The following is a 22967-nucleotide window of genomic DNA, read 5'->3' on the forward strand; positions in this document are numbered from 1 at the left end:
GCGCGGTGTTGTAGCTCCGGTCTGGAGCGGCTTCCAGTCACCACATTGAGGCGTAATTATATATTATCGTAGAACATGAAGTATTTAACGTGGACTGCGTGCGTTGTCTTTGATCAAGGGGAGCTGCTCAGTGACTTCTGACATTACAGCATACACACATGGAGACCAAAGATAGCTAACTCGTTATTTAAGTAGCAGAAGCAGGACGTTGCTGATTTGCCTGTGGCAAACTCTCATTAATAATACTCATCTTTCTAAACTTCCTTTTGGTTATTTGGAAATTTCCTCTTATGTCCACAAACAGGGCTTTGCTGCTAACGTTGGTCTCAGTGCCATTTACCATAAATACCCTGTGTGACATCTTTCCTTACCCACATGCTGTCTCATGATATCCTTTAATTCAGCACTAAATGTATAAGAATCAAACAACAGAGATTTCCAAATAAGGTGGCAAAAAATGATGAGTTAGTAAGTATTATTCTCTAAGTCCTTACTGTGCTACTGAGACGGTTGTGTCCCAGTTACAGAGCCCTGTCCTGACAATATTGCCTACTCTTTCCTGGTTGCCTTACATAGGGTCAGCAATCAAGTACTTTACGTATTGACTTCAACACGGTTAAAGTTGCTTTCAGAAACCATAGATCCAGCTGTATTGTCCTTCTTGGTCTGTCCTCAGTCACCTGAATGAAAACACGTGGCAATATTTGACAGCTATCCACTCGCCACAGCTTATATCTGACATGTATCACCCTTGTGGAGACTGACTACCATTGCTGTGTAGGTGGGAAAAGCTGCATGGCCTATAGTTGATTTTCCATCCTGTAATCAGGAGCATATTTTCCCTGCATGGAAGCAAAGCTGCCTCAATGGCCTTTTTCAATTGCTGACTTGAAATGGGAGTTAGTGACCCCAGTCAGCACAGGCACATGTTTTCTGAGGACACCTTGCTTCTAAAACACTCACGGGTCTTGATTTTTGAGCAAGAAACCACATCCAAGTGCTCTCAAAATAGACAAATACTGCTGATTAATTATCACTAGTTGGTTGCAAAACCTTATATCCAGAAGCAGTCACAGAAAAACAAGCAGATCCTACCATGCATCACCTTAGGACACTTTTTGCTTTCTCAGTATTTATAGTAAGGCTGGGTGAATAGTAGGTTTTGTTCTGTACTTTCAGAGATTAAAATAGATATACAGTACTTTAATACATAGAGCCAAAATCAAGACTTTCTCGACTTTCATGAGTGGAGGAGGAGGACATTCCCAAGATACCCAGTGAGTTGAGTTCAGAGCCATGTACCCAGGATGTGAAAAACTTTCCTGTGAACTGCAGCATCCTACATGGGTTTCTTTTTGGAGTTGTGACACTGTGTATAAATAATTAAATATCAGCTGGAACTGAGATGTGAGTTTGGCTTTATGTCAGATGAAAACTCTAATCATTCAGCAAAAGAGCCAGTTGATCCCTTTTGATGTAGCTATGATAGTTTCTAGAAATAGTTAATTATTAATAGAACCCAAAATGCAGGCTATTATTAAAGTAATACACTGTAAATATTCTGCATACATTTCATGCTTATTCTTTCCACTTCAAAGAGCTGACAGGTGATTCAGATTCACCTTCCTCAGATTCTTGTCATACATTTGCTCATGATTACTTGGGCACCCTTGGTGAGCTCTCAGTTTGAATTCCCACATGTATAAAATGAGAATAATGACAAATGTGAACCTCTGCAGACAATGGAGAGACATAACTGAAATATTTGAAACACGTTTGAGATCTTTGGTTGATATTCAAACGTGTTTTCCGTGATCATCAAAGCTTTAATAATTGCAGATGAATACCAGCCCTTGGTTCCTGTGAATGCAATACATCCTGATTGCCTTTTAAGAGCACTGAAAAAGTAGAGTAAGTCTGGATGATTAATTATTTTATCTGCAATTAAAACAAGAAAGCAGATTGTTGATTTCAAAGACCAATGACAATGATAATAATAATAAATATAAATTTAAATCCAGTAAGTCTGACTTAAAAGTCTCATTCTGAACAGAGCAGTGACCCCTGCCCTATCCCAACAGCTCCAACCTAGTGTGGAGACTTGGCAAGATTAGAATTGCCTTGAAGGCATGAAGGAGAGCCTTCCGGGACCTCATGCAAAACCATAAGGTAAGATGTATACAGTGTGGCATGTCGCAGATGACTTCATCTCTCAGTGTCAGAACTATTTAAAAGTGGGAGGAGTGCTTTTTATTATGATGGTTATTATTTTTTTTTTAGCAGATGATACAGTCTCAGTTCCCCTGGCAGCCTGCCCTACTGCCCACAAACTATCAGAAATTTGCAACACTTGCTGTGGCGTTATTCCCTAAGCAGGGAAGGGGGAAGCAAAACAAGGCAAGTCATTTGTGCCTGCAAGATCTGCAGATCTCAGTTTGTGGAATGTCAACTAAGTTTACTATTCCTTTGCTTTGGAGGGAAAAAAAACAAAAAAACAAAAAAAAAAAACAAAAAAAAAAAACATTCCTACCCTCCTGTTTCCCAGGGAGGAACAGCTGTGAGAACTGAAAATGCCTGCACCCATTTTCCTAAGTAAACACAGGACTACTTCATTTCAGCGAAAACAGATGGTCTGTGCCCTATGAACATGCTGGCATTTGACACTAGCAGAGTTTCACAGAAATAAAATGTACGCAGAGCATTAGAAAGATTCTTCTAAACTCTGGGGCCGAGCTCAAGAAATGAAAGCTATGAACTCAGTAAGAGTATCCCTAAAAAAAACAAACCAAATCCCCCTTCCTCCCCCCCCCCCCTCCACTTTTACACTTCCCTCTCCCCCCAAAAAACCAAAGCCACAAAAAAACAGTGTTTATCCAGAGTTCTCAGAGGGCTTTCTAAATACTGTTGATCAGACTACATAACAGTCCACAAAGCAATTAAATGTCTTTATAGGTTTCTCACAGGGTTACACTGAAGAACAGAAGGTAAATGAGCTCCTTCAGGTTATGCAGTGAGTCACGGTCTGGCCTCCTGTGTGTGCTCTGACCATCCACATTTCTCTTCCTAATACATCTCTAGTTCACTGTCCTCATCCGTATTCCCATGACAGGATTTTTCAGTGTGAAACCCTTACAGTTAATAGCACAGGGACAAGACTGTGATATAAGCAGCATGCATAGCCATCACTGGGACATCTGAGTGCTCTATGGGGAATTTATAATATGCTAAAGTGATATGTCAACAGCCCTCCAACCTGGTGCTAATGGCAGTTGCAAGGGGTGTTAACTGTCTAAAAATACTTAATTATTTGGTGATTTTTATTGATTGGGATTATTGCTTAACATAACTCAGTACTAACAAGACATCTTTTCTTTACCTGTCTGTAAGTGTTTTCCAAACAGTAAATAATTAAACTCTACAATCTCAATACCGTTTTGTTGGGCAACTGGGAGACAAATGCTGGCTCAGGATTAATCAGAGCTTTAACAGCAAATCTCAGAGGCTTCAGACATCAGAGGCACTGGTAGTGTAGCTCTTTAAGGTCTAAAATGCATCCTTGGATGTTGGTTTCCAAAAGAGAAGCCATGCTGTGCTCTGCTTTATTCCATCCACTTCAGGACTAAGGGTGTGCCATACCTGCCCTACAGTTGAGGCAATGCTATAATTTAATATACTTCATGATCAGCATTTTAAGAGTTTGAATTTGCTATTTCTCCATTATGTAATTCCATAATAACAGTAACTTAACTAATAGAACACTAAGTGGAGTTCTGCTGTTATATCTTATGTAAATTAGAGATATTTAGCAATATGTTACAAAATGGTTGCACATATTTCAGTGTGAGACGTAATAGGTTACTTGGATTCAGAGGGAAATGGAGATGTAGATGAGACCTATTTTATAAAGGGAGAGCTCTTTAGTTGCATCTCATCATGCTGTGGCTCATTTACTAGAGAGAAAACTGAAGAGCTTCAAGATAAAAACAAACCCAACTAAAAGCAGCATTCTCTGTGTTTTCTGATAAATGCAGATTTTTAATTTAGATACAAAAGGTAATTATGTATGTGTGAGGAACTGGAGGCTGAATTTAGGTAATGTGAATCACTAACAAAACCGTGTTGAAATAGCCTAATCATTAGGCCAAAAGAATATTTATTTTATTTGTTCATCTGCTCAGAAGAAACAGATATTCATGACATTTAAAATATACTTCAGAAGAATTTACAAGGAATGCAAAGTCAAATTTCATTCTCAAAATGTGTCAGCTAACTTGACTTCTACCAAACACATGCTGGTCATTCCCGTGATCTCATTTGTGTGGCATTTTTAGTATCTATCAGGTAATCTAATTTGTCCTAGATGTTCCTAAAATAATTTGTCTGCAGTAAGGCTCGAAAGAGCAGGATCTGGGAGAGACCCAGGAAGCACGAACATTAACCCACGTTGCCTTCAGTGACCTGAAGCATGGCACACCCAAAACTATGCATCCCAGCCCAGCCGAGAAGACTGAGGATGATGGTGTGAGGATGAAAGGAGCAGTGGTGAGCAGGGGAGGGGGACAAGAAGCCCCAAGCACTGCTCTGGTGAAACTACCCCTGGCCGAGGACTAGTGGGAGGCTGCAGCCCTGTGCCACCCGACTGAGTCACTGTACTGCTCTGATAAGCCACAGGCCTTATCATGCCTCAGCCTGCAATCTGCCAAGCACTGATAACAAAATTTAAATACTTCAGAAGAATGTAGCAAGGCTTAATTGGGGTTTGTAACATGTTTTGGACTCCTTACGCGCTGTACCAGTGCAGCATCTAAGGTATGGCTGTTACAGAGCATGTTGCTCCCAGAGATGTCTCTCCTCAGTGCCCTCTGCAAACACTCTTCCCACACCACTCACGTTCCTCATCAGTGCTCGGCTTTGATGCCATTGTGTTTTCTGGACACCTTCTAATTTAAAATTCATATTTTGGTTCCTGGGTGATAATTTCAAACACCAATTTGCTTCTACTGCACTCTAAGGACTTTTTCCTATTTTAATGAAACCTAGCAACCATAATATAAACTGGAAATAACTACAGCCCATCAGACTGTTGAAATCCCTGAAGATCTGAATTATTCGCTATTAACAGAACTTGTATAATTATAGGTTAAGACATCACTTAGGCATTTAGCGTACACATCATCTCCACTGTTAATTTTTAGCTCTTGATCTGTATTAGTAACCTCAGCTTGCTAAATTAAAGGATATGTCTCCAATTAGCCTAAATTTAACATTCAAGAACGCATCTCTGGTGGGATGATGCTTGTAAGTTTAGAACATTCAGGCAATTTCAGATGAGCTTTTGAGGCTCTATCTTAAGTGGAAAATATTTTCTTGTAAATAGTTCCAAGACTTTTACAGGTGCAGAAGTAAAAGGGTAATGTTGCATTTTGCACATAAATGGGTGCAGGTTTTGGCCCTCTGTCCCTGTAGAGGGATTCAGGAATTAGCAGAAGTGATGGGTCATTGAGTGAGGCAGTAAAGATGGATTCTCAACCATCATCTCCATTTTTCTTTTTATATTTTTTTACTGTTCAGTACCTGCCTTAGATGATTAGCTCACTCCACATAATCCTAAGTAATCTCAGTTCCGCTTGTGGCAAGCCCTTTCAGAACATGGAGCTAGGAAATCACATGCTAAACAGAAGCTGAGCTGTAAGATCAAAACATTTTGTCGTGGCCAGCCCTAAGGAAAGATACAGGTTTTGACAATGTCCTGTCATGCATGCATTCCATAAAAGGAATGTATAAATTCAATAAAATGAATTTCAGTAATCACTAGCGAACTTATTAATGATGAGGAATGCAGTATCATTGGTCTGCTGTATAATTATCTCATAAGACCAATTCAAAAAACATTTGCTGAGTGTCTCCATGAGAAAGGTCTGGGCAGTGAGAAATCCTCTTCCTGGGAAATCTTCTTAGAAATTCATTATGGCAACCATAACAGAGAAGGGAGAAAGCACTAAACTGGAAAATGCTATTAAAAATTAGACTAGAATCCAAATTATTCAAAGCTTAGTCATGAGTCTCACGCAGCAAAGCTTGTTGCGGTACACGGCTTTTAGTGAAAACAATCAGAATCAAAAGATTACACTACTAATGCCTGGTTGCATTGTACCTAGAAGAACAGCAGTAACAACAAACATTTCAGATTACAGTTCAGTGAAGGTTTTTTTATTGGTTTTTTTTTTTTTTTTTGGTTGGTTTCTTTTTCATTTATCTGGGAGATTGGACTCTATCCTATAAAACCTTTTGTCATGTAAAACAGTCACTGTAGTGCATATATACTGATAGTCATATCTCAAAAAATGCAGGTGCCTCACTCTTAAATACATTCTTCTTTCAATGCTGAATTCCCAAACTATGATGCCCATGATCACAGCCATCCTGTCAGACACTGAGTAAAGCCTTTGGCTGCTCAATCTGAAATGTGCCAAGATCTTCGTGTGCTCACAGGCAGCATGGATGGTAGTGATACCTCATGTTTCTATTTCATGAGGATCCAATAACTCAGTCCTTTGTTGGTATAATTTTCCCTGCTACCAGGATTATTACTGTGTCCTACACAAAGAATGTGCTCTCATATAAAATCTCTTAGCAACTATGAGAGCAAGGATCAACACTCTGGTGTCCCAGAGCAGGGCTCCTTGCCCACACCTCTCTCCTCACCCCATGACTCCAAGCCCAGCTTTACTGCAAGGAGCATTTCCCTATTTCTCAGGCTACCCAACAGGTCAGGGATTACAGCATGCTCTGAGCAGTGTTACTCATCCAGACCCCAAATTCCATTTCCTGGATGCACACTTTAGCTGCTAGATTTTGTCTTTTGAAACAATCCTCCTGCTAAATGCTCAGCTAAGGAGAGACACTGTTGGTTTCCTGAGCAGGGCAAGGCTGCGATAAGGTTCCAATGCCTGTTGGAGGTGGCTCTCTCTGGGACTGTGGGACATGATAACTCTAGAAGTCCTGTGCAGCCTAAATTTCTCTTGGTACTTCATTGCATAACACTACCTGTAAGCCTATTCAAGGCAGCCTAATGTCTAGCATATGGGTTTTTTATCACTCTGTGGTTGCCGATTCCTCTATCTGATCCTACAGGGTGTCTACACGTCTGTCTGGTGCTTTGCATTGCCATATGTGGGCAGAACCTACTTTTCAGCCTGTCAGTGCCTCCGCAGGACCTGCATGAGGCAGCAGTCTGACTCTGTCCTCAGCATTGCCTCATGCAGACATTTCTCTGAACCCGTGCAGATTTCTCTTTAAAGCTGTCAGCTGTTTGAGAAGTTCAGGTTTCTCTCATCTACTCAGGAATTTTAGGTTTAATTCTCTAGAACAAAGACTCTTCCCCCTCCAATCAAACAGCTTTTGCCTCAAGCTGTGTCTTTGCATGGCCATTTACTTCAAAGATTTTAAAAGGATTTTTCCTCGCACTCTCCAGATTACTTGCTGGTGAAACCATTCATGCATTTTGTTCTTTTATCTCATTAAATATATGGATTTCCAAAATATTTGTGCTACATGATCTTCAAGGTTTCTCATTTCTTTTTCTTTTGTTTTATTTTATTTCTGCTTTTTAAAATTTTTTTTTATTTTATTTTAAACATATATATATATATATATACAGAAAAAAAGTAAAAAAAGTTGCTTCTATATCTGATTTGTATTTCTGGGAGGGGATGTGAACACAGAGCTCACTAAAACAGTGATGACTACAGACAGAAATACCATGGGCAGGTACTGTGTAAGTCCTACTTCCCAGCTGCTGTAAATCCTTTAAATCCAGCTTTCTGCCTGCCATTTCCTGCACGTCTGCCCTGTGAATTGTAAAAGTTATCTAGGCTGCCAGCAGCCCTGGAAATGTTAGAAGCAGCCATATGAACCTATAAGGAAACAAAGGGCAAGGACTAGTTTTTGCATACTTTTGCACTTGTCAGGGCACTGCTCTTCTCCATACCAGCTTCCTGTAGTACTCAGTGTATTGATGTAGCTGTTCCATGACTGGACAGGTGTCAATTTCCCTCCCTGCCAGCTTCTGGGGCAGAGCAGAGTCAGGCCTGTCACATATGGAGAGCTTTTTGCAAACAACTCAGACTTTGGTAAGACATTATGACTGAAATCACCTCTTAGTTCCTGTTTACACTTGAAAGTTTTGTCATCCTGGTGTAGCTGTACCTGTAAACTCCTCCCACATAAGGTGAGCATTTTTTGCCTGTCAAATATGATCCCGGTTGGCAAAGTCTATAAGCTCAAGCAGCAGAACACCTTTATAGTTGGTTTAATTGTGTCTACACTAGGACTTTTGTTGAAGTAGTTATGTCATGTAAATCACCCCACAGGATACAAACTCTTAAAGTGAAAACTCAAATCTTTAATCTTGTCTACTAAGCCAGAAATTGCTATGCTTTAGAACAACTGTGGAAAACCAAGGTTGATTTGGTGAAGTGTGCTGGTCACAACCTCCTTGTCAATAGAGAATTACCTACATCCCATTCAGCATCATATTAACTAACCAAGGATCTGGTATGGTACAATCTAATTTGATTCTTACATAGCTGTGGTTGAGTAGGGACCAAGCAATCTACCTTAAACTGTATCATATATTAAAGTGTGAAATTTGCTTTATTTGAATTTCTTTCTCATTGGCTTTACCTACCCATTTCTTCCAACACATATTACTTTGGTTATCAGCTCCATGAAGTCTACTGAGCCATTTCCCATTTTAAGCATTTCACATTCATTTTCCTTCTTTGACAACATGAAATATAAACATATATAAGCTACCAGTAAAGAAAAAATATCTGTCATTTCAACGGGTACCCCTCTGCATCTTTAAATACCAACTACCTGAATTTTTTTTAGTACTTTAAATTAAACAGCTAATAAGCACAAACATAGTATATTATCTGCACAAATATCATTAATATGTCTCCTTTGTATCAGTTTCTAAAGGATGTCATTAGCCACACTCATATTAGTTTTCCCAGTAGATCATAATTTAGTCTTGCATTTCTAATAGTCCACTACATCTTAATTACTTTTTTTTCACTTCAGTGTTGCTAGGTTTCCTCAAAAATGCAAATGCTGCCCTTCAGAAAACAATAACACAAATTGGCAAAGCTTGGGATCTGAAGAAGTCAAATAAAGTTACCTATTAGATCACACAGAAAAGCAATGCTGCTTTACAGCATGAGTTTCACCTACTGTGAGTGCGAAATGCATCCTCCCATGAAGGGCTGGAACTAGATATGCCCTGGAGTCAGGCCCTTCTTAATGATGACCCCAGAGGAGGCAGATGTAGGCCTCCATAAGAACAGCCATCTGAGAGAGCACCTCCACCACCAGCAGCTACGAAAGGACTTACAGGGAACAGCAAGGACCAGAGTTGCAGCCTTGGCACATGTTCTTGATCACACAGTAAATGCAGAGGATGAAGTTTACAGAGACCCAGGAGAGGCCTGACATTTTTGATATATTTCAGTATTGTTTTCTGACTGCAAGATCAGTAAAGGAGTAGTGGTGTTCCACTCCAGGGCTCAGAGTCTCCTAATAAAACAAAATCGTTGCTTCGCTACTCAAGCAAACAGACCCAAGAGCAGTTTTCTAAAAACAAACAAAAGTGATGCAAATGCAATTTTAATGCTGGGACTCAGACTACAAGTATACTGTGTTTATTGCTTCTGCTTTGACCGCAGGCTGAAATTGGGATATAAATAGGCATATATAGCTGTGTAAGGTCAGTCCTGCTGGGCAAACAGTGGGATTTTCTCCAGCCATGTATTTACCATCTATCAGAGTCATCAATATCACCACAGGAGAACACCATATCTTCTTTGCTGTAAGTGTGTGTTGTTGTCCTCCGCAGCACCAGCTGGTTTCCAAGTCGAGGTAACAGCAAATGATACTCGCAGCAGTGACACAATGCACCTGCAATTTTCCAAGTGTGGACATGAAGAATGATGCCTAACAAAGCAGAAACCTTCTTCTTCAAACCATACTGTGTTATTGGAAAATAACCATTTAGATGAAGAAGTGGGAAGCAGACAAATCCAAAGCTTCATCTGTGGCACTCTGTCATTTACCTCCAGGATACCTTGTGAATGCAGACCAGGTGAGCAGTGACCACAAGTTGTTATGACCTGACAGCCAAAGAGAGGAAAGGTGGTGGGAGTGCTTGATTTTTCATGAACTTCTCTAACTATAACAGAGACCTGGCACTGAGCATTGTGTGCAAGTTAAACATCCTTTTAGCTCTCAGTTAGAAATAATCCCTTTTGATACAGATGGAGCAATGATTGCCCTGTCTGGGAAGCTCACTAAGCTTTGCTGCGGCCCACACTGTGCCTATCACATGAAAAATGAGTACAGGCAGATCCCCAGCCCATCCAAATTTAGGTCATCGATTTCAGAGTAATTACCACCATTTACACCGCAGAAGAATCTGCCCAACTGAGTTTATTTGCACTGAGGTCAGCCTGAAGATTTTTGTGAGCCCTACATGCATTTCTTCAACAGGATTGCTGTAGATTAACTGCCCCATCATTTAAAGTTACAAAGTAAACCTCTCAAATGAATTGCATCAGATTTTTTCCCCCAAGTCTCACGCTATACAAAATCCTAAGGCAAAGTATACCTGGCACTGCAGATTACCAGGCATGATCAGAATATCAGAATATCTTTTTTAAATATCTTAAAGGAAGAAAGATAGCTGCAGCCTCATTGCATAATAACAGCTGTTTGAATTGCTTCACCGTACACGAACAGCAATGAACAGACTTTGTGATTAACAAAATGAAATAATTAAAACCTCCTCCAACCCTGCTTGAGCATTTAGTTGGCCATTTAGTTGTTTACTTTCCATCTGACAAAACAACAGGGATTACTGTGGTTAATTAAAAGCAATAGTTAATAATTTGGAGACTCCGGGGTTTACATATATTCCTTGAATGGTTGAACAATAGATACTAAAATAATTATTAAAGAAAAAAAAAATGAATACAGCTTTTTCCCTGACCCAGCATTTCACGTGAACTGCAATGCCCCAGTGGTTCAGGTCTGCATGAGTGCAGGGAGGAGACACAAACAGGGCACACATACTGGCAGTAATATGTGGTCATTTTCAGTGCTGTAGGGTACCCAAAGCCAAACAGGGAGTCTGAGCAATCAGAAAGCTTTTCCCCATGGGCAACATGGTACAATGACTGGGACCTGATGTGTCCCACAGCTCAAAGTCTGTGCTGTGATTGAGCTGGATACCCTGAATCAGAAAAGCAAGCAGCAATGTGTCTGCTATTTGGCATCTGTAATGAATATGCTCCAGGATCCCTTTTCCACATTTACAACTGTTATTAGTATTTCACTAATGTAGTGTCATATTTCTTCTTCATTTTCTTTTCTTCTGGTTAGAATCTTTAACACATAAAATAAAAACCCATGAAATAAAAACCCAAACCATAAGAACCTTCCTAGCCACAGTAGTAAGTGCTTCCTTGTCATATACAGGGCATTTCTTCAGGAAACAAATATTTCTTTACAGGGTTGGTAGGGGGACTTATTGATCTATCGACTTCCATGTCAAATAACCTGAGTAACGGTAACATCCACCCCAGGGCTTCTTCACTGCTGGCTGCCCTACTTTTCCAGTAGCTCAGCAATTGGAACCCTGGTGGTGTAAGTGCTCAAGCAAAACACAGTTTTTCCAAGCAGCTCTTTCTCTTGCAAACAACAAGCCTGACAGTTAGAAGTTTCATGCTCATTAGAACTTCTCATTTCAGAGTGGAACAATTTTATGTCTACAGTTTAAGAAGACTTGCTGCTTTGCATTGGAGCTGTGAGTAAAATTAGCTGAAGCCCAGAACTGATTTTGGCTTTGGGGAAGAAAGTTCATTCAACTAAGAGTTTGATGGTCATGATTAAGAGGAAAGTGAATTTTACCTGTGTTGCATTTTGGTTTGGAATACAGGTGTATTGAAAAACATACATAGGCATGCAGAATAATTCCATAAACTGAGAAAAATGAGTGTATCAGATAAGCATATGCATTATTATTTTTTTTTATCCAGTCTCATTCAAAAGAAGTTAATTTTTTTTTTTTTGTGACCAACAGATTGCATGAAGACTAATTCTGATCCTTTGGAGAAAACTGTGGTTGGCTGTTCATTTCCAAGCTATGTCGGGATTAATAGCAAGGCAAAGAAGAAAAAAGAGCAATTCCATGGCAGAACAGTACACATGTGGAGAGCCCAAAGCTGTCTGAGTGGAGCTGGGAGAGGGACAAGTCCTAGGAGAAGCAAAGGCATCTCCAACAGCCTGGCATGAAAGGAGTGAGGTAGAAGAAGAACACATCTTTCTTGCAATACTTGATGTGAACAGAAGAGCTTGACATCTAAGCTGGCAAAACCCTTAGTGCAGAGAACTGCTGGACTAGGATCCTAGGCATGGCCTTATCAAAAAGAATACTTAAAAAACAACAGTAATAGTAATTAATTACACAGGGATGGGGACAGAGAACTCTGATATAATTTCAATTACCTTTGCTTTATTCAGTTTTTTCCTTTGCTCTTCTTTGCCTTAAGTTTTCTGTTTTCCCTTCTTCTTTTCACTCATTGAAGCTGCATTAGAGAAAGCATTCTTTTCTATGGAATTCAGTGGGTTTTGGATCAAATATCCTACAATGCATCTGCAGTTCATTAAATTTTAAACAGACCTCACAATCTTTGTGCCATATTTTTATTGTTCACACAAAGCAAAGACAACGTTTGGAATTCAACCAAAGAATCAAAGAAGGGCAAACACTCCACCTATGTCAGACATCACATGCTGGATCAGCTGCTCCATCTTTTAGAAAGCTAAGTTCTCCTAAGCAGTTTTTCACTGCTGCTACATAGTCACATAGACTGACACAGTACATTAATTGCTGTCAGAACTGTGATTGCAGAAATGCAGTGAATTCTTTACTTTCTTAGTAAGCTGCCCCTGAAATATATATATATATATATACATATTATAGAATCTGATGTAACTGATTTAATGATGTTTTGCAGTAATGTACAGATTCTGTACAATGACTTGCTTTTAGGAATGTTTAATTTTTGAACAGTGATCACTATGTTACTATTATTACTAAACCAGGCAAAGGAAACTCATGGCTCACAGTCCCTTGCCCATGAGTTGCCCCCCTCAGCATTCTGAAAGCATTGAGTTAAAATTTATGGCTCAAAAGCCATTCAACTTTCAGCACAGAAGAGTTCTCTTCTGACTTAGCCTAATAAGTAACTATGAAGAAACAAAGAAGAGGGAAGAATGACTCAGAATTAGTTTCTCTGCATAAACAATCTGCGCTTCAATGTGGCAAACACTAAGGTTACAAGACTGAATCAAAGTGCCTTGCCCACGTATATAAGATATGGGCCAGCCTTCAATCCATGAGTCCAAAAGAGGCCGGATGTGGAGGTGGATAATTAGTTCCTCAGCTGGTGCTTTGGCCAAAGACTCATAATCAATGATTGAATTAAAACAATAAAACAAGTACAGTGTTTACTTTTCCTTCAGAATCAATCAGACTAAAATACCGCAAGCATCGTCAGACACTAATATTGCCCAAATCTCAGAGAAACAAAGTGCCCACAGGTGTTACTTGTGGGCTGCTCCTATATCTCTGCCAAGGAAATCTCCCTGGTGGGGGTCAGGGACAGCTCCAGCTCAGTGGTTCTCAAGCTAGGATTGCAATTCAATATATGGAGACTTTGATATCCCTTTCTGCTTTCCCTCCAGCTTTGTTTTCTTACCAGCTTTGTTAATCAAAGACCTTCACCCTGTAAAGCTTGTTGCCTTCAGCTTGAACTTCAGAAGAAATGCATCAAGCCCCCTTGAGCCCCAAGGGAACAAGATTAATTCTTTTCTCATTACAACTGTGACAGTACTGCTGTTGTCTCCTGATCAGGTCACACTGAAAAAAAAGCTGATTTCAGCACTAGCTGGAAAAGGATTAAAACTAGATGCGCCCCAGTGATAATGCTAGGATTCTCTAGGACGCTGCTGGAAAAACAAAACCAAGCAGCAGAAAATGCCCTACAAAAACACACTGCAGGCAAGTGGTCTAAGCAGGGGAACATACAACAGTGGCAAATGATTCAACAGTTCCTCCTAACTGCGTGTGCACACCTGTTGTGTTATTCCTCTTCTTATATTTGCTAGCAGTGTTGTAAATATCTGAGCCACAAACAGATTTTCTCTGCAAAACCTGTGGGCCAAATTCTTAAGAACACCTTATGGGCCTTAAAGTGATAGGGGTGCACTTGTGTATATTTTAGCTTATCAGCTTTGTTTTTTGAGTAAAACTGTGACACCCTTGCATAAGAATCAGTGGAAATTTGCCTGAATATGAGCAAAAGCACCAACAGATTTCTCAGGTTTCTGACCAGTGTCTGCCCTACATTCAGCAACAACTTTAATATTGGTTAATCCTGTCAAAAGTACAAATATGGTGTGTTGAGGCTTATACCTATGAGCCAGCAGCCATGTCTCCTGCCCTGACAGTTCAGCTGTTCAATTGTACATGTGCATAGAAGAGAAATAAAAAACAGCTAAGCACTTATCTTGAACACCCTGGAGGTATTTGAATCTGGATTGGATGGGGCCACGGGCAGCCTTGTCTGGTGGATGTCAGCCTTGCCCATAGCAGGGCATCCAATTCCCGAGCCATAGCAGTTCACAGCCCGTATTCCAGCCCCGGCAGAATAAACAGTTTGAGCTTTCAGTTTCAAATATCTCTCAGAATTACATCACTCAGTGTTGGGTTAAGGCAATGGTAAAGCCTCCATGCAGTACCCCTGGCTGAAGCTACTGGAGATGCTCCTGTTGTCCCATCCAACTGACACCACAAGGCAGCTGACTGCATCTAGGAATTTGCTGAATGCCTCTAATTTACTGCACTGTCATCTCTGGAGGAAGCACAGTTGAAGAAAAATGACACAGTCCTTCCTTTTTAATTTATTGTCTCACTAAAATTCATCAGCAGCCTCTAGCTCCTAGAAAATTCTGCAGAGGAAATCAAACTCCAAAGATGGTCCGTTCTTATTAGAAATGAAGCAAAAAGTGAGTCACTGCACAGGCCCTGATGCAAACACAAATAGCCTTGGAGCAACAGCCAAACTTTGAAAAGTTCATGATTCACAGAAAACATCAACACAAGTACTTGGACAACACAAAAAATCCAATCCAGCATTTGCTTTGAGTTTGGCACCCATTAAGATATGGACCCATCAGATATGGAAGCCATGATCTTGCATATGATGTCATTCATACATTGGGTATACCTTTCCTTAGCACACCCTGGTCAAAACTCCATATCCTCTGCGCTTGCAAGGAATTAGATAGAACTGCAAACAATCACAAAGAGTCTGAGGCTGATGGACAGAGCCAAGAATGAGTTCCAGGATGGTTGGTGTTGAACCCTCCTGTCCATGAAACTTGGTGTACAGAAGCAGGTTTGCCAGGATCTGGGGGGATCCCCCTCTTCTGCCCATGCTCTTAGTACTGCTCAGCATGGCACACACACTGCACAGCTACTGGGGAACTGGCCACACCACCGAGCAGCTCTCCCACTGCTCTGCTTTACCAACAATGATGTGCAAAGCCTCATAACTGCTTCTAATACAGATTTTACACGAGTGAGTTAAGTAAGACGTGGAAACTCAACAGCCTTAAAAATTTTGTCGCGCTTCACGGGTGGTGTCAAAGAAATCTGAAGGAGGAAGATCAATGTCAGAAGATTGAATTCCCATTATTTCTTTCAGCACAGCCCATAACAGTGCTGCACAACACAGCTCAAGACTATTTAAGTGAATAAGGACTGTAATTCTCACAGTTCTTCAAAGGATGTACAGAAGTCAATAACGCCATCCTAACTCTGCCACCAATTTGTTATGGTAAGGTCCCTTATAGCCTCCCTTTTTCCTATATATAAAAAGAGGATAATTCTAATGATGGTTCTTCTTACAGAAATATTATATACCAACCAATATACCAACACTAGATATATGAAAAGTACTTAGTAAACACTGAATGTTATCACCAGCGCTTGATAGCCAGGCTATCAGCACTTACAGCAGAAGGGAGGACAAGAGAAAGCTACTTTATCACAGACAGGACTAGCACTGAAACAGGTTCAATCTTTACAAGCCAATTACCCTATCACAACTGCAGATTCCAGAACTCGCCTGGAAGTCCAGACACTGTGGAGTCGCACAAGCTATTTTTTGCTGTTTGTAGTCAAGAGAACAACTCCCTCATCTCCTCAAGTATGTCTGACCCTTGTTCTTACTTGTTCTTCACCTACAACTTGCCGTTTCATATTTTAAAATTGCTCTTAATGCTGAAACAATGAATTAATTCAAATGTCATACGGAGGAAAGACTCACAAACTTGGCTGATAAATGCTGTGCTTAAGACTACTCTGTGTTTCCACAGCAGGTGAATGGATGAAAACTACCAAAATGATCACAAAGTACAGGTTAAGGAACTCAGGTAGTAGATAAGTAATGGCAATGGGCCTAAGATGGCCTATACTCCAAGGATCTGCCCAAAAGCTATGAGGAAGCTTGTCAAACAGCTTTTCCCAAGCAATTATGTATCTTTCAGAAGCCACCCCAGTCCCAAGTAATTTCCCCTATTAAACCCAGCTCAGAGGTTCCTTCCTTTTGCCGTAGCAGCACAGGGAAAATGTGCCCAACAGCACAATACACATCTGTAAAAGCAATTTAGCTGCCCAGGACTATGATGAGTACTTCAGTTTCACACTGTACTACCGAAGTCGCTTGATACTCGTCTACGATTCATAAGGAAACACATTTTTCAAAGCCATCTGAGCTGACACCTTTACCAAAGACCAATTTCTGACTCACTGTAATCACGATCCTGGTCAGCAATAAGAATCACAGTGAAAAATAGGCTTCAAACAGGGATGAAACACAGGCAGATCACTAGCAGCCTAAATTCACACCCTGGCATCTATCAGCAATTACGCACAAGGATAACTTATGTGTGTTCATATTTTTGCTCCTTTCTTTCATTCCACTGAGATCAGGCTTTTCGCAGAAGCAAACAAACATTTGATCAAATAAACTTTTTATGATGAGATTACGCCCTGTACTGCAGTTTGCAAAACAGAGCTGCTATGAGAACATTCAGTGCTCTGCCATCAACTGCTATTTATCTGTTCATCCATTTCACCAGATAACCTTTCCTCGCACTGCATGTACCTCTACTCTAGTTCAAGCTGACATTAAATAACATGGTTCATCACTAATATTACTCTGGCTAAAATCATGTTTTAGTTGGAGAAAGATGCAGTTGATATTCTGGAGATCTTTCCTTCCCTACAAACGCATCTGATGTATTTATGCACTGCACATTGAAACACGTCATTTGTCCACCTCTATTCAGGTTGGATATTAGGCAAAAATTCTTCTCATAAAAAGTAGTGATGCACTGGAACAGGCTGCCCAGGCAGCAGGTAGAGTCATAGAAGGTGTTCATGAACCACATGGAGTGGCACTGAGGGACATGGTTAGGGGGCTTGGTGAGGGTGCATTGATAGTTGGATGAGATGATCTTACTGGTCTTTTCCAACCTTAATGATTTTATGATTCCAAATGCATACACACACACAAACACATCCCTCTCTCACTAGTGCTCCTGTTATAACACACAGGTCCCAGTATGATGGTAAGTGATAGCAACTGGCATGAGAAAGCAGACTAGGTGCAAGTCCTCCTCTGTCAGCACAGCTCACACGTATTATTTGGGTTGTGGTCACTAAGGAGCCTAGCAGAATGTTTAATTACTCACTTCACTGCTGCATTTAATTTGATTAAGTGTATAGCTTTCTTAGAAAATATGAGGTATATAAAAGAAACACATGCTATAGGAAACTTTTGGAGTAATTTCTAGGTATCAGGTATTTCTGATTGCAAATCAACCCTCTTATGTCAGCCTCTATCAGTACCTGCAATTGGCCTACACTTATAATGTCACTGACCGTCTTCTGCAAGAACAGCAGCAGTTTGATAGCAGTACAGACTTGCCTGCTCCCATCCAGAGCCCCCAGCCCACTGGCAATTTGCACCTCAGCTTGGGGAATACCTGTCTGTCACCGAGGTGCCAGCAGTAACTGCAGCATGAGCAGCAGAGCCAGCAGCATCTGCTCCAGTGACAGGAGTGGCAAGAAACCCAACATCAGCAGCAACAACTGTAGGACTGATGACATCAGAACCTCCTACCCCCTCAATTCAACCATACCTATTTATGCCCTGGCTTCATCTGGGATAGAGGGTTTTTTTTTCCCTCTCCTTCACAGCATCTGGTGTGATGCTATGTTTTGGCTCTGGGACAAAAACAATGCTGATAACATATCGATGTTTTAGTTATTGCTGAGCAGTGCTGTATGGAGTCAAGGACATATCAGTGCTACAGCCTCTTGTACTGTCCTGCTAGCAAGAGGGCTGAGGGGGTGCAGGGATGTGGGAGGGGGCAGAAACAGCACAGCTAACCTGAACTATCTGAAGAGATGTTCCAAACTATATGACGTGTAAAAAAACTATCAGACTGAGGGAAGATGAACAGGCAGGCAATAATATAATTACAATGATAATGAGATTACTAAAATCCATTTTTCGTTTTCTGTTTTAGTAGATAGTTTTTATTTCAACTTTTGAGTTCTACTTTGGGGTTTTTCTGTGTTTTTTTTAATTCTCTCATCCATCCTAATGAGAGCTGGGGAGTGAGTGAACAACTGACTGGTGCTGAGGCTCAGCCTTCTGGGTTAAGCCTCATCAATTTAAAAACATGTAGAGTCATTGCCCAACTTCTACCATGGCATGAGGAACAATGTTATTTGATCTCAGCCTTTCTACCTTTCCCACTGCTTTTGTCTCTATTGCCAGCTCCTGTTACCCAATGCGCAGTATGCTCTGTATGAGATTCAGGGTACAATGTCTCTGGGAAATAGGAATTAATTTTTAAACCTGTCTCTACTGAAGCCTTCCAGGTGTTGAGACAAGCTGTAAGCTAAGCACTGATAGTTTATCTCTGTAACACTGCACTGTTGCGAGAAACACATCAGTTAAACTACTGATGACTTTCTATTTTTTTTTTAATTAGGATTCTCTTACATTGGAAAAGAGCTTTTTTTGCTGAAAAATTAGAATTGGTCTACAGTTAAATCCTCCCTTTTGTCCTCTCCTGGGCAGGCATGCCTCACTGCACAAAGCCTTAGTGGTGCACTAATCTCCTTTGCGCTGCATGCAGTCAGAAGCCAGAAGCCTTGAACTAGGTTTAAATGTGTCATCCGACATTGGCAAGGCAGCTGACTTCTTGCAGGGCTACACATGCCTACACGTCATGCGACTGCTTTTAAGATTGTCCCTGGAAAGGGGTGGGCAAGGGCTGAGCATCTGCTGCGTGCAGTAAAAAGAATGGTGGGGTAAGATTTTATGTTCCAGGTATTCCAAGAGCTGCAGTGGTCAGAGCAGCATATGGAGAGGAAGCCCCCTGAGATTCTTCAACCAGGACAATGGAAGACGACTGCACCCCAACTGAACTATGGCAAAGCACCAGGATTGCCTTTAATCCCCAGTTGGAACAATGAAGAAAGACCAATTGTTCTTTTGGGCCATGTAATGCCACCATTTGAAGATTCCAGGGCTTGTGTCTTGTGGTCATCTGAAGATACAAATCTACTTTGGACATTGATAAATGTATCTCCCTTATGATTTTTTTGTTATCTCACAAGATGCTACTATGTTTGCTACCTTTATTTCTGTTCACTGACCTAAGAGATCCTGTCTGCCCCAGCTCACTGCCTACTTGCACTAAACTCATAGCAATTCAATTACTCATGAGCCTGCTCTCCTTCAGCCAAATTGAATCAACCACTGTATTCAACTGTTATTTCAAGATGTACAGAGCATGATCACCCAAGCCTCATTTCCCGAAGAAATCAGACTGGCAATTCCTACTTCTAAGGTCTGATGACTTGCAATGAATGCATGACATAAATGAGAAAATAGGAAGAGAAGAAGACGCCAGAAAGGCTGGAGCTAGGTAACAAGAAGCTAAGCACACTATTGTGCAAGAAAATAAGCATTAGTCATGGTCCAACGCTGACAGCTGGCACCAGCTAGCAAGGCATTTAAAGGAAGGGTAGGAAGTCAGAAAGGAGATGGTAAGGTGGGTTTTCATCCCATTATTTTCTCCTACATGCAACACAGCACAGAGGGAAGCATCATAAGGCCTCAAGAGGAAAGTAAACTAGAAGGAGGTGGACAAGCAGACGTGGTTATGTCAAGTTAGCCAGGAGCAGCTGCTTACCCCTGGATTGAGCTGCACTGCTTCAGGGAGACCAACATGCCCATGGCCTGGAACCATGGCTGGCAGCTCATCCCTACCCAGGTCCTTCCTCCCACAGCCCAGGGGCTCACACACATTGCTTCTGCCTCAGCCAAATCAGATCTTCCCTAATAAACCCAACTTGTTTCAACATGAATGGGCCGGGAGGGGCTCCTGCAGGAAGGTCAATCAAACTTTTTCACTGCCAAAGCTGTCAGCAAAAGAAGCACAACTCCAACCCCTTCATAGAGTAATTGGTCTGGGGGACTGTGTTTTCAGGCACCTTTATTACAAATATTGGTATTTCAGTAAGGGGAAGCAGAGAGGAGTCAGCTCTGCCCTGGGAGGCATCCTGACATGCCTGAGGTCCTGTTTGTGCGATGGGAGATGTCCAGGCTCCCCCTTCCCTCATGGCAGGTACCGGTACCTATGTATGGACAAAGCTGGATTTAAAGAAATGTACTAACTCTGTGACATGTTTTGGCTGATGTGGGCCTAGTGAGAACCAGACAACAAAGCAGACCACAGAGGCTGAGTGATGAGATACATAAGCCACAGTGACAAAGAAAGGCAAGAGACAAGAGAGTCCACCAGGGCACAGCAGGCTCTGAGGAACTAGGACTACTCACCACTTTGGCTGTTCCATATCCCTTAAGACAGCGTCAGGTTCTGCAGTTGGTCATTTGGAGGCAAGCTTGGAATGAATAAAAGAAAGAGTTTTACTAGTTAAAGCAGTGACAAAACAGACAAATGGTGTGATGCTTCTAAACCATCAACCATTGACACCAAACAGTGCAATTGATACACTGGAAGGAAGGGAAGCCATCCAGAGGGAACCAGACAGGCTGGAGAAGTGTGTTCATTAAAACCGAATGAAGTTCAATAAGGACAAGTGCAGGGTGCTGCACATGGGTAGGGGCAACCCCAGGCTGGATGTGGCTCTGGGCAGCCTGGTCTGATGGTTGGTGACCCTACACATAGCAGGGGGGTTGAAACTACGTGATCTTTGAGGTCCTTTTCAACCATGCTATGATTCATTCTATGAGCTGTCTCTCCTCTACCTGCACCAGGAGCAGACGTGGCAGGCTCATTGCAGAGCCATTTTCCAGCTCTCTGCTGGCAGCTACCTCGTTACAGATTTTTTTTTTCCACCGGCTAAGCCCATTGTTTTAAGGCCCTTGCAGGCTTTAAAGCTGCTTACAGACTACAAAGTGACCTTTCCAGGTTACAGTCCTTGAGACCAACTTGTGAACTGAGAGACTCTGAACAAAGAGAGCAGATTTGCTTTTGTATTTCTGAAGTGTCATGCATTCATTAGTTAGAAATAATAAATGTAGCACAATCTGCAGAACGTATATCCAACCTATTTGATATTACCCCATGCTTGTGATAAGCTTTTTATGTTGAAATATTTTGGGCCTCAGTCACCGTCTTCAGCCCAGAACCTCAGAACCTCTGATGTGATGGAAAGAGGAAGATAACTCATTTCAGGAGTAGGACTTGATGAACATAATGGATATCTTCCAACTCCAGATATAAATACCACACATTGCACTCTAAGACGTGAAGACAAGGCACGAGGTGAACCGAAGGCAAACCAGAGCGGGACCCAGCTTTTTCCATCACATCCCTACCACCAATTACCAACACTTGCATAAGCAAGAAATGGGTATTTTCTCCTTTTCAGTTCACTAACCTCACATTTGCTGTGCCTCTGCTAGCACTAAAATATCGTAGCTGCTGTGGCCAAATTTGTTTGCGTTCTTTCAAGATGTTTATTTTAATACCTCTTTACTAATGAGTCAGGCTTCTTATACAATCCACAACACATCAATATTGCATGTGCTGGGGGACCAGAAGCACTAAATGCTGTGTTTCAAACAGCAAGTGTTTTGTTAACAACAAATAAATGAGCGAGGGAACACCCGGATTCAGAGCAAGAGAAAAGCATGTGGAAGTTAATTGGCAAAATGCCACAGCGGCCATTCCGTGGGGGGAATTTATGGTTTATAAGCAACCCAGTAAAAGGCTGCATTAATCACCAGATTACACTAAGCACTTTTAATGCCATAAACCAACATTTTTTCTACATGCACATAAAAAAGCCTCTCATTTTAAATATAGAAACATGTAATCAGATTCCTAGAAGAGCCGGTTGTTTTGTTGTTGTTTCTCCCCCTCCCCCGAGAAAACTATGAATATCACAAATAACACCACAAACATCTCTGAGAAACTGATGGGGAGAAGGACAGTGGGAGGAATTCCCAGTGCTGCTGCACACCCCTGGGCTTCCACAGAAACCCCTCGGTGCCCCAAGCACCTCACTTCTCCCTGAGGGGTGTCTCATGTGGAGGCCACAGCACCCAGAGCTCCGTGAGACCATGGGAATCTGCTGTGTGCACCAGGCAGAGAGCCTAGTTAGAAGCCTGCTGGAAATGGTATGCTAAATATCCTATTGTGTGCTTACATGGTATTTATAGACATCATTCGTCACATGGGTGCTACATGCATTAAATCCAGATGCATTTAAAGATTGGTGGTGTTCT

The 22967-nt window shown here is 41.3% G+C and overlaps 2 long non-coding RNA genes across 11 annotated transcripts; one reads left to right on the forward strand and one right to left on the reverse strand.

Annotated features, from left to right (window-relative positions):
• Positions 1-68: 68 nt before the first annotated feature.
• LOC107311207 (uncharacterized) lies at positions 69-13561 on the forward strand. 10 transcript variants are annotated; one of them, XR_014944644.1, is made up of 6 exons: positions 69-1911; positions 2082-2169; positions 2281-4809; positions 9088-9238; positions 9899-10144; positions 12140-13561. It is a non-coding gene; the product is annotated as an uncharacterized LOC107311207 (long non-coding RNA). The 10 variants fall into 10 exon arrangements; XR_014944646.1 differs by having other exon boundaries at positions 2284-4809; XR_014944648.1 differs by lacking the exon at positions 2281-4809.
• On the reverse strand, positions 6189-22967 carry LOC107311206 (uncharacterized). The gene is made up of 3 exons (XR_014944642.1): positions 21051-22967; positions 9083-10172; positions 6189-7339 (listed from the first exon to the last, which is right to left on the reverse strand). It is a non-coding gene; the product is annotated as an uncharacterized LOC107311206 (long non-coding RNA).

The sequence above is a fragment of the Coturnix japonica genome, chromosome 3 (assembly GCF_054131305.1).
Source record: "Coturnix japonica strain WE chromosome 3, WE-NBRP24, whole genome shotgun sequence".
Lineage (NCBI taxonomy): Eukaryota > Metazoa > Chordata > Aves > Galliformes > Phasianidae > Coturnix > Coturnix japonica.